We start from the raw sequence: 12126 nt of genomic DNA on the forward strand, positions 1-12126 counted from the left end.
TACTTACCTTCTGTTTGCGGAATGGCCCGCTGTCCCCATACACTAGTATCACAGATATCTCCTACTTACCTTCTGTTTGCGGAATGGCCCGCTGTCCCCATAGACTATTATCACAGATATCTCCTACTTACCTTCTGTTTGCGGAATGGCCCGCTGTTCCCATACACTAGTATCACAGATATCTCCTACTTATCTTCTGTTTGCGGAATGGCCCGCTGTCCCCATACACTAGTATCACAGATATCTCCTACTTACCTTCTGTTTGCGGAATGGCCGGCTGTCCCCATACACTAGTATCACAGATATCTCCTACTTACCTTGTGTTTGCAGAATGGCCGGCTGTCCCCATACACTAGTATCACAGATATCTCCTACTTACCTTCTGTTTGCGGAATGGCCCGCTGTCCCCATACATTAGTATGGGGACAGAATTCATCAAGCTCTGAAAATATAATATTTTCGGAGCTTGACTACGGGAGCATTCTTCAGATGGCGAATACCCCCGCTTGTGGATCGCTACCCGCTCTTCCCTATGGGAAGAGTGTCCTTTCGGATCCCTCCGCCCAGGGGCTGGCTGGCAACTTTTAGCCTGGGGGGCAAATGCATGCAGGCGGCCCTGGCAGAAGAGTAGCGTGTAGCCAGGGTGCCCGAAGAACGTGCGTGCTACGGCGCCCCCCCCTCAAATGTTTCAGGGAGGAGGCGGGTCCATATGGGATTAATGTAAGGTAAAAATAAATATTAGGGGCAGCCCCCTGTCGTAGTGCCCATATGCAGTGCCCCCGTGTACCACAGGAGAGAACATCCTTATGCAGGCCTCCAGTAGTGCCCCCAGTAGTGATCCCCCCCTATGCAGTGCCCCTTGTGCCCCCAGTAGCAAGCCCCTTATATTGTGCCCCCAGTAGTGGTCCCCCCTGTGCAGTGCCCCTTGTGGCCCCAGTAGTAAGCCCCTTATATAGTGCCCCCAATAGTGGGACCCCCTATGCAGTGCCCCTTATATAGTGCCCCCAGTAGCAGTCCACCCCCCATACAGTGCCCCCAATAGTGTTAACCCTTATGCAATGCCCCTTAAATAGTGGCCCCAGTTGTAGTCTCCCCCCTATGCAGTACCCCCAGTATTGACCTTTATATAGAGCCCCCAGCAGTGGTCCCGTCATTCCAGTGCTGGACAAGTGCCGCATGGGTAGCTATCACAGTGCGTCCCGTCATTCCAGTGCTGGACAAGCGCTGCATGGGTAGCTATCACAGTGGGTCACGTCATTCCAGTGCTGGACAAATTCCGCATTGGAAGCTATCACAATGTGGTCCATCATTCCACTGCTGTATAAGTGCCGCATGGGCAGCTATCACAGTGGGTCCCGTCATTCCAGTGCTGGACAAATTCCGCATTAGAAGCTATCACAGTGCGTCCCGTCATTCCAGTGCTGGACAAGTGCTGCATGGGTAGCTATCACAGTGGGTCACGTCATTCCAGTGCTGGACAAGTGCCGCATGGGTAGCTATCACAGTGCGTCCCGTCATTCCAGTGCTGGACAAGCGCTGCATGGGTAGCTAACACAATGTGTTCCGTCATTCCAGTGCTGGACAAATTCCGCATTGGAAGCTATCACAATGTGGTCCATCATTCCACTGCTGTATAAGTGCCGCATGGGCAGCTATCACAGTGGGTCCCGTCATTCCAGTGCTGGACAAATTCCGCATTAGAAGCTATCACAGTGCGTCCCGTCATTCCAGTGCTGGACAAGTGCTGCATGGGTAGCTATCACAGTGGGTCCCGTCATTCCAGTGCTGGACAAGTGCCGCATGGGTAGCTATCACAGTGCGTCCCGTCATTCCAGTGCTGGACAAGCGCTGCATGGGTAGCTAACACAATGTGTTCCGTCATTCCAGTGCTGGACAGATTCCGCATTGGAAGCTATCACAGTGCGTCCCGTCATTCCAGTGCTGGACAAGTGCTGCATGGGTAGCTATCACAGTGCGTCCCATCATTCCAGTGCTGGACAAGTGCCACATAGGCAGGTATCACAATGCGTCCCGTCATTCCACTGCTGTACAAGTGCCGCATGGACAACTAACACAATGTGTCCCGTCATTCCAGTGCTGGACAAATTCCGCATTGGAAGCTATCACAGTGCGTCCCGTCATTCCAGTGCAGGAAAAGTGCCGCATGGGCAGCTATCACACTGTGTCCTGTCATTCCAGCTTTAGACAAGTGCCGCATGGGCAGCTATCACAGTGTGTCTTATCATTCCAATGCTTGACAAGTGTAGCTGGTAAGTAGTCAAGAAGTCGGCGTCGAAATGCTGATCGCCAACTTTCTGACTGTAGAATCCCGGCATGGGAGCAATGATAGGCTTCAAAATCCAGACGCCTATCATTATCCACCCACCAAAATCCCGACGCCCGGCATACAGAACCAAGGTAAACCGGGCATCGCGAGCGGACATCCGCGGGGGGGAGGGTTAGGTTTAGGCACCCCTCCGGGAGGGTTTGGTTTAGGGTGCGGGGGGGGGTTAGGATTAGACACCCCTGGGGAGAGGTTAGGGTCAGGCACAAGGGGGGAGGTTAGGGTTAGGAACCCTTAAGGGAGGGTTAGGGTTGGGGGGGGAGGGGGAGCGATAGCGTACTTACCTGCCCTGTCGGGATCTGCGCTGTTCAGGCTGCCAGCATCGGGATTTCAACCACCAGGCTCACATCCGGCGGACATTCATACCGATCCCGGGTAGCTATCACAATGTGCCCCGTCATTCCAGCGTTAGACAAGTGCCGCATAAGCAGCTATCACAATGCGTCCCGTCATTCCAGTGCTGGACAAATGCCGCATAAGCAGCTATCACAATGCGTCCCGTCATTCCAATGCTGGACACGTGGTGCATAGGTAGCTATTACAACGTGTCCCATCACATACGTATATGTATATACTAGCTGGGATACCCGGCATTGCCCGGGTTGAAGTATGGACCCTGAAGTACACCTGCAGCCTTCATTTTTTTTACGTTGTCTCCACCTTTACCCTGGATAACTATGCAAAATAGGACTAAATGACAGTGCAAGCAGCGTATTCTCATACCATTGGGAATGGGCTATATCAGGAGCAGACTGACTTGCAGAACAGAAATCAGTATAGCTTCCAAAGTCACCTGGGTTTCAGAAATCACTGCAGATCAGAGGAGGTGATTCAGCTGCAGACGGATCTGCTATCGCAGCTGCTAGCATGCTAGCAGCTGCAATCGCTGTAATATAGTAATGCAGCAGGATTCCTTCGACGGGCTGAGTGACCATGGGGTCATGCAAAGCGGCCACCACAGATGAGTAAAAGAGGCCAGGAAATCTCAGACAGAGATCCTGGCCTCTCCACTCCCCCTCAATGGCGACAACATGCCTAAGTTTTAGGAAACGGAGGCTGTCGCTGCACCCTCCCCGCTAAGAAACGTCAGCAGACTGTCAATCGCTGACAGTCTGCTGCCAGACTGCGTGCGCGATCGCAGACCTGTACTACACATGCCCAGTACTGGTCAGGCGCATGCGCAGATTCCTGCTAATCAAGAATCTGTGTGATCCTAGTCACTGCGCCCGCAGCTGAATCACCCCCTGAAGTCACTCTGCAGGCCAACATTACAGACCATGTCTAGCAGGGCTGCCATCTGGGGGGAATGCCGTTTCCGTGACCGCGACCAATCTCCCCTGCTGTTTGTAATCTCTGTATGCTAAACTTTGCCAGGATCAAAGATTGTGGATTGAATGTACTGTCTGCCACAGTCTGAATGTATTGAGTGCTGAGCTGCTCATGAGCCTGCCAGGCACTCTGCTAAGACCCCCGGGCGTCTGCTGTAAGTTGGGACAGTGAGTGAAATGGTAATAATGCACACTGTTTAATGTCAAAGTTTATCATGCAAACACAGAGGGCTGACTAACTCCATATTTTATGTATGCGGCTGTTGGAAAAATGATATAACACAGCACTTTGGAAGAGATGAGAGTGTGACAATGTGTGTATGAAGCCCCAGAGCCTGTGTAATATAAGAGTGTCCCAGACTTATGGGATTGTGTGACAGTGTGTGACCCTGACAAAGTTCTAACCTAGGCAAAAACCTAATCCTGGTCAAACTACACAACCATGCCAAATTTGGTAGAGCTAGGTACAAAACTCTGGCCGTGCATAAAGGACAAACAGACAGATACACACTTTCTCGCTTATTGTATAGATGTCGGAAAATCTGGTTCTAGTACCAGGGTCGAGCTAATAGCGGAACTAATGATCTAGGACAAAAAGGTGAGGCTTATCTGACCAGAGTCACCTGAGCACCGGGCGAACCCAGAAGACATGAATTAAAGTGCCTCCACTACCACATTTTCCCCATCAATATTTAGATTTGGACAACCAAGAGAGGGATACATTTAAATCTGCTTCCCATTGGCATTGATTTGGGAATTTGGTCCATTGTTTTTAGGGATAGAATATAATTCTACAAAGACAATATGCTCCCTCTATGTGTCTGACAATTTGGTTTTTGAATAACCCAAGCAGGTGGTAGAGCGACTGTACAAACTTTAATGGAGTAAGAATGCAGCCCGGTGGCGTAGTTGGATGTGTTTAAAAAAACATATCATGAGGCGCTACATTAAACCTGGCTTCAATGTCTGAGCATTAGAGAAGAGCTGCGTTCTCATAAAGGTCATGTACTAAGTGACTATGGGCCTATTCATCATCACTTAATTTTCACAAAAGCAAGTGAAAAAGCACATTTTCACCTGCAATTGTGAAAAGTATTCGGGCCATGTAAAGCAGGAGATATCACAGATATCACCTACTTACCTTCTGTTTGCGGAATGGCCCGCTGTTCCCATACACTAGTATCACAGATATCACCTACTTACCTTCTGTTTGCGGAATGGCCAGCTGTCCCCATACACTAGTATCACAGATATCTCCTACTTACCTTCTGTATGCGGAATGACCCGCTGTCCCCATACACTAGTATCACAGATATCTCCTACTTACCTTCTGTTTGCGGAATGGCCGGCTGTTCCCATACACTAGTATCACAGAGATCTCCTACTTACCTTCTGTTTGCGGAATGGCCGGCTGTCCCCATACACTAGTATCACAGATATCTCCTACTTACCTTATGTTTGCGGAATGGCCGGCTGTCCCCATACACTAGTATCACAGATATCTCCTACTTACCGTCTGTTTGCGGAATGGCCCGCTGTCCCCATACACTAGTATCACAGATATCTCCTACTTACCTTCTGGTTGCGGAATGGCCCGCTGTTCCCATACATGTTTGCGGAATGGCCGGCTTATGTTTGCGGAATGGCCGGCTGTCCCCATACACTAGTATCACAGATATCTCCTACTTACCGTCTGTTTGCGGAATGGCCCGATGTCCCCATACGCTAGTATCACAGATATCTCCTACTTACCTTCTGTTTGCGGAATGGCCCGCTGTCCCCATACACTAGTATCACAGATATCTCATACTTACCTTCTGTTTGCGGAATGGCCGGCTGTCCCCATACACTAGTATCACAGATATCTCCTACTTACCGTCTGTTTGCGGAATGGCCCGCTGTCCCCATACACTAGTATCACAGATATCTCCTACTTACCTTCTGTTTGCGGAATGGCCCGCTGTTCCCATACATGTTTGCGGAATGGCCGGCTTATGTTTGCGGAATGGCCGGCTGTCCCCATACACTAGTATCACAGATATCTCCTACTTACCGTCTGTTTGCGGAATGGCCCGATGTCCCCATACGCTAGTATCACAGATATCTCCTACTTACCTTCTGTTTGCGGAATGGCCCGCTGTCCCCATACACTAGTATCACAGATATCTCATACTTACCTTCTGTTTGCGGAATGGCCCGCTGTCCCCATAGACTATTATCACAGATATCTCCTACTTACCTTCTGTTTGCAGAATGGCCCGCTGTTCCCATACACTAGTATCACAGATATCTCCTACTTATCTTCTGTTTGCGGAATGGCCCGCTGTCCCCATTCACTAGTATCACAAATATCTCCTACTTACCTTCTGTTTGCGGAATGGCCGGCTGTCCCCATACACTAGTATCACAGATATCTCCTACTTACCTTGTGTTTGCGGAATGGCCGGCTGTCCCCATACACTAATATCACAGATATCTCCTACTTACCTTCTGTTTGCGGAATGACCCGCTGTCCCCATACACTAGTATCACAGATATCTCCTACTTACCTTCTGTTTGCGGAATGGCCGGCTGTTCCCATACTCTAGTATCACAGAGATCTCCTACTTACCTTCTGTTTGCGGAATGGCCGGCTGTCCCCATACACTAGTATCACAGATATCTCCTACTTACCTTATGTTTGCAGAATGGCTGGCTGTCCCCATACACTAGTATCACAGATATCTCCTACTTTCCGTCTGTTTGCGGAATGGCCCGCTGTCCCCATACACTAGAATCACAGATATCTCCTACTTACCTTCTGTTTGCGGAATGGCCCGCTGTTCCCATACATGTTTGCGGAATGGCCGGCTTATGTTTGCGGAATGGCCGGCTGTCCCCATACACTAGTATCACAGATATCTCCTACTTACCGTCTGTTTGCGGAATGGCCCGCTGTCCCCATACGCTAGTATCACAGATATCTCCTACTTACCTTCTGTTTGCGGAATGGCCCGCTGTCCCCATACACTAGTATCACAGATATCTCCTACTTACCTTCTGTTTGCGGAATGGCCCGCTGTCCCCATAGACTATTATCACAGATATCTCCTACTTACCTTCTGTTTGCGGAATGGCCCGCTGTTCCCATACACTAGTATCACAGATATCTCCTACTTATCTTCTGTTTGCGGAATGGCCCGCTGTCCCCATACACTAGTATCACAGATATCTCCTACTTACCTTCTGTTTGCGGAATGGCCGGCTGTCCCCATACACTAGTATCACAGATATCTCCTACTTACCTTGTGTTTGCGGAATGGCCGGCTGTCCCCATACACTAGTATCACAGATATCTCCTACTTACCTTCTGTTTGCGGAATGGCCCGCTGTCCCCATACATTAGTATGGGGACAGAATTCATCAAGCTCTGAAAATATAATATTTTCGGAGCTTGACTACGGGAGCATTCTTCAGATGGCGAATACCCCCGCTTGTGGATCGCTACCCGCTCTTCCCTGTGGGAAGAGTGTCCTTTCGGATCCCTCCGCCCAGGGGCTGGCTGGCAACTTTTAGCCTGGGGGGCAAATGCATGCAGGCGGCCCTGGCAGAAGAGTAGCGTGTAGCCAGGGTGCCCGAAGAACGTGCGTGCTACGGCGCCCCCCCCTCAAATGTTTCAGGGAGGAGGCGGGTCCATATGGGATTAATGTAAGGTAAAAATAAATATTAGGGGCAGCCCCCTGTCGTAGTGCCCATATGCAGTGCCCCCGTGTACCACAGGAGAGAACATCCTTATGCAGGCCTCCAGTAGTGCCCCCAGTAGTGATCCCCCCCTATGCAGTGCCCCTTGTGCCCCCAGTAGCAAGCCCCTTATATTGTGCCCCCAGTAGTGGTCCCCCCTGTGCAGTGTCCCTTGTGGCCCCAGTAGTAAGCCCCTTATATAGTGCCCCCAATAGTGGGACCCCCTATGCAGTGCCCCTTATATAGTGCCCCCAGTAGCAGTCCACCCCCCATACAGTGCCCCCAATAGTGTTAACCCTTATGCAATGCCCCTTAAATAGTGGCCCCAGTTGTAGTCTCCCCCCTATGCAGTACCCCCAGTATTGACCTTTATATAGAGCCCCCAGCAGTGGTCCCTCGATGCAGTGCCCCCAGTGGTAGTCCCCTCCCCCTATGTAGTGCCCCTAGTAGTATTCCCCTCCCCCTATGCAGTGCCCCTAGTAGTAGTCCCCTCCCCTTGTAGTGCCCCTAGTAGTAGTACCCCCTTGTAGTGCCCCCAGTAGTAGTAATCCCCCCCTTGTAGTGCCCCCAGTAGTAGTAGTCCCCCCCCTTTGTAGTGCCCCCAGTAGTAGTCCCACCCCTTTGTAGTGCCCCCAGTAGTAGCCCCCCCCTTGTAGTGCCCCCATTAGTAATAGTCCCCCCCCTTGTAGTGCCCCCAGTAGTAATCCACCCCCCTGGTAGTGCCCCCAGTAGTAATCCACCCCCCTGGTAGTGCCCCCAGTAGTAATCCCCTCTGGTAGTGCCCCCATAGTAATCCCCCCCTGGTAGTGCCCCCAGTAGTCCCCCTTCCCCCAGTAGAGAAAGCCTTAATAAAAAAAAAAAAAATCACTTACCTGAAACTCCCGCTCCTGGTCCCGCCGCTAACAGTTCCTCCGGCCGCTTTGCATGGGAGAGACGTCATTACTCATGACGTCTCTCCCATTACCCACTGCGGGAGCCGGAAGATGGCTCCCACAGTGGGAGCAGCAGCAGCCGATGAGAGTCTGACAGACTCTCAGTGGCTGCTGACTACAGCAAACACACAGCTGCCGGCTCCAACGGCTGTGTGTTTGTGCTGTGTAGCGCTGACCGGACAGAGATGCACACGTGGTGCAGTCTGTGTCACAGTGACACAGACTGCCCGCGGCCCGTATGACGCTGCGGCCCGGGGGGCACATGGCACCCTGATCCCTGGCCCAGCCCGCCACTGCCTCCGCCCCTGTCCGGCTCCTTCCACCGGACGTCGGGGCTCTTGTGCGCATGCGTGACCTGTAGGTCGCACATGCGTACCGCCGTCACTGCTCCGAAAAGGAGCAGTGAAGCCGCTCGCAGGGGCAGCTGATTTTGCATCAGCCGCCACCGCGTCGGAGCAATGATGAATTGCTCCGGTGGCCACGGTGAGTTAGAGTGTTAATTATCGGGGTTCGGACCCCGATAATTAACATCATGAATAGGCCCCCTATGTATTTTTCTTGTCTCACTACCAAGTTAAGGTCAGGGATTTGTTTGGACAAAGCAGTCAGGGAAGTTATGATTACTGGGGGCAAGAAGTGCCTAAACAGCCAATCATTTTATCCCAGGCATGAAGAGAGGTAACCTGGAGAGTGTACTTATCAATCTGTCCTTGTGAGGTAGCCAAAGTAGTTCCAACATAGGAAACCCAGGAATAAGTCCATCTGCAAAGTGACCTGAGGTTTAGGGGTAAATTTACTAAAGAGAGAGTTTTTGGAAATGAGTTTTGAAAGTGATGTTGCCCATAGCAACCAATCAGATTCTAGCTATTATCTTCTAGAATCTGCTAGTTAAATGTTAAGTGGAATCTGATTGGTTGCTATGGGCAACATCACTTTTAAAACTCACTTCTAAAAACTCTCACTTTAGTAAATGTATCCCTAAGTATCTTATATTAACATATTATTAGATTAAATGTGTATTGGGATGGCTAATGTCTGGAGTTAGGGAATGGTACCACATCTTGTGACCCAAATCAACAGATTAGATATTCGCTTTCATTATTTTAGCTACTCTGGACTGCTAAAAGCTGATGGGATTGGTTGCCATGGGTGACAGCATAGTATGTTTGTGCCAAGTTAGTCATTTAACCTCACTGTATTAATCCTATAATTGAAAATTCCTCTTACAGAATACAGGTCCACCATAACATTGGCCGGGCCTCAAAACTATGTGGTTGCGCCACCTTGGGGGAGTGGCTGCACTTAGCCTTGCACTCTCAAGTCCTTAGAGCGCATGACATGGATGTTTTTATGTATACATTTATTTGATTCCCTTTTACAAGTTAAAGTTATTCCAAAATGTTCTAACTGAGACTCAACCATCTGCATTTTAATCTGAAAATTTGTGTTAAAATTAGTTTTGGAAATTGACCAAACCTCTTGTATAACGAATTGTTATGTGAACAAGTACTTAAAAAAAAATTGTTGTAACCCTACAAAGCAAAGTAATGTGGCCCCGATTCAGTCCCAGACGCTATTTGCGGCCGCTCGCTCTCAAAAAGGGGCTGTCTGTGCAAAACATGCGCTCGCTCTTTGCGGTGTAAGGACGCCTCTGTGTCTTAGCGGGCGAGGGCTTATTGCGTTCGCAAGTGTTTAAAGACGCCCCCTTGCCACTCGCAACAAACGTCATCTCCGGGAAATGTAGGATTAATCGGGACCATCGGAGCTGCTCACAGCACTTAAGGTAGACCTAGCCTCCCACAAGCAGTTCAGGGGGAAATCATCCAAGTCACATGTTCAATGACGCTTCTTTGCTAATTATGCACACCCATTAAACTCCGTTCTGACGGTCGGGCTGTCTGCGTTCGCACATCCACTCCCCCCGTTCACAAGCACCTTCCCGTTACCACCCACAAATGGCACGATCTGTCACTCAAAATAGCGCCCCGACTGCGGGCTACGGACGAGCACTTTCTCATCGCACTGACCGGTACGCGCATTGCGAATTATACGCATGTGCAGATTGAGAAAAATCGCTCAATGCGAGCGAGCGCACCATAGCGTCCGGGTCTGAATCAGGCAGTGGCGGGCAGGGCCGGGGGGCAGGGTGCCATCTGCCCCCTGGGCCGCTACAATGTTAGTCCTTGGGGGCCGCCATCTGCCTGCAGCTGAACGCTGATAGAATGGCTGGAGACAGGCAGAGGATGCTGCTGGGCCACCCGCTCCATTTGTGTTACTCACATAATGGAGCCAGAGCCGGATTAAGGAGGGGGCACAGGGGGTAGGTGATAAGTGCCCCCGTGCCCTCCCTTTCGCAGAAGCCTCCCCCCCCTAGCCCCTGATCGCAGATAAACTAAAGCCAAGCGCAGCAATCATCTGATTCTAAGTTATGGTGCGTACACACTGGGCGATTAAAGTGGACGACTGAACGATAATGTTATCGTTCAGTCGTCCACTTTATCGTCCATTTTTAACACAAAAAAGATGAACGATGACGACGACGCGCGTTCACGCGGGTCGTTCGTCATCCTCGTTCATCGGGCTGACATGCAGGCCAACCTGACGACCTCGTCAGGTTGCTGCATGTCAGGGAATGGGTGAGAGAGCCCGGCGCTGAACGATATCGCTAATGATATTGTTCAGCGGCTGTGCTCAATGTCATGAACGACATTGAGCACAGCCTGCCGGGGACACACTAGACGATATCGCTCAGGGAGCATATCGTCTAGTGTGTATGCACCTTTAAATGAATGCTGGAGGCGGAGTCCTAGTAGGGGGCGGAGCTACACGGCACTGGAGCAGGGCCAGGAGCAGCATGATGGGAGAGAGCATGGAGGAGCAGCAGCCAGTAACGTCACAGTGGTAGAGTTTAATGTAAGTGGGAGAACACTAATGTCTATATGTATATATGTGACAAGTGTATGATTGTATCTATATGTGACTGTGATGCATGTATGTGACTGTGATGTCTGTATGTATAGATGTGTATGTGACTGTGATGCATGTATGTGTAGATGTGTATGTGACTGTGATGCATGTATGTGTATGTGACTGTGATGACTATGTATGTGTATGTATGTATACAACTATGCATGTATATGTGACTATGTGATGACTGTATGTATGTAAGTGTATGTGACTGTATGTATGTGTGACTATGTGATGCCTGTATGTATGCATATATGTGTATGTGACTGTATGTATGTGTGTGTGACTATGTGATGCCTGTATGTATGCATATATGTGTATGTGACTGTATGTATGCGTGTATGTGTATGTGACTGTATGTAGGTATGTGTGACTATGTGATGCCTGTTTGTATGTGTGTGTGACGGTGATTACAGTATGTAATATGTGTGACTATGTGATGACTGCACGTGTGTGACTGTGTTTGTATGTGTATATGTGTGTGATAATTATGTATGAATAGATGTGACTGTATACATATATGTGTGTGACAGTATGCATGAGTATAAGTGTGTTACTGCATATCTGTGTGACAGTATGGGCGGAATTCAATTGATTCCAGCCCCCTTCGCGCGATTCAATTGTTGCTCCTGTCGGGCGCGATCAGCTGCCAGTGCGCCATTGCAGCTCGCAGCCCCAGGGGTGTGCAAACCGCAGTGGGCGAAAAGTGTCCTGTTTGGGGGGCCCAAACGGCACCTTTCGTGATCACACCCAGCACTTTGATCGGGGGAAGCCGATTTACGCGACTAAACCCGACCACTTTGGGCGCGATCAGCACGAAAAGTAGTAACAATTG

The 12126-nt window shown here is 50.0% G+C and overlaps 1 long non-coding RNA gene across 1 annotated transcript in view; it reads left to right on the forward strand.

The window, feature by feature from the left end:
- Positions 1–11156: 11156 nt before the first annotated feature.
- LOC148501820 (uncharacterized) overlaps positions 11157–12126 on the forward strand; it is a 207186-nt gene continuing 206216 nt past the window's right edge. The window contains exon 1 of the long non-coding RNA XR_015870017.1: positions 11157–11237. This is a non-coding gene — a long non-coding RNA (uncharacterized LOC148501820). The remainder of the gene's footprint in view (positions 11238–12126) is intronic.

Source organism: Taudactylus pleione, unplaced genomic scaffold, assembly GCF_031769625.1.
Source record: "Taudactylus pleione unplaced genomic scaffold, aTauple2 ptg000500l, whole genome shotgun sequence".
NCBI lineage: Eukaryota > Metazoa > Chordata > Amphibia > Anura > Myobatrachidae > Taudactylus > Taudactylus pleione.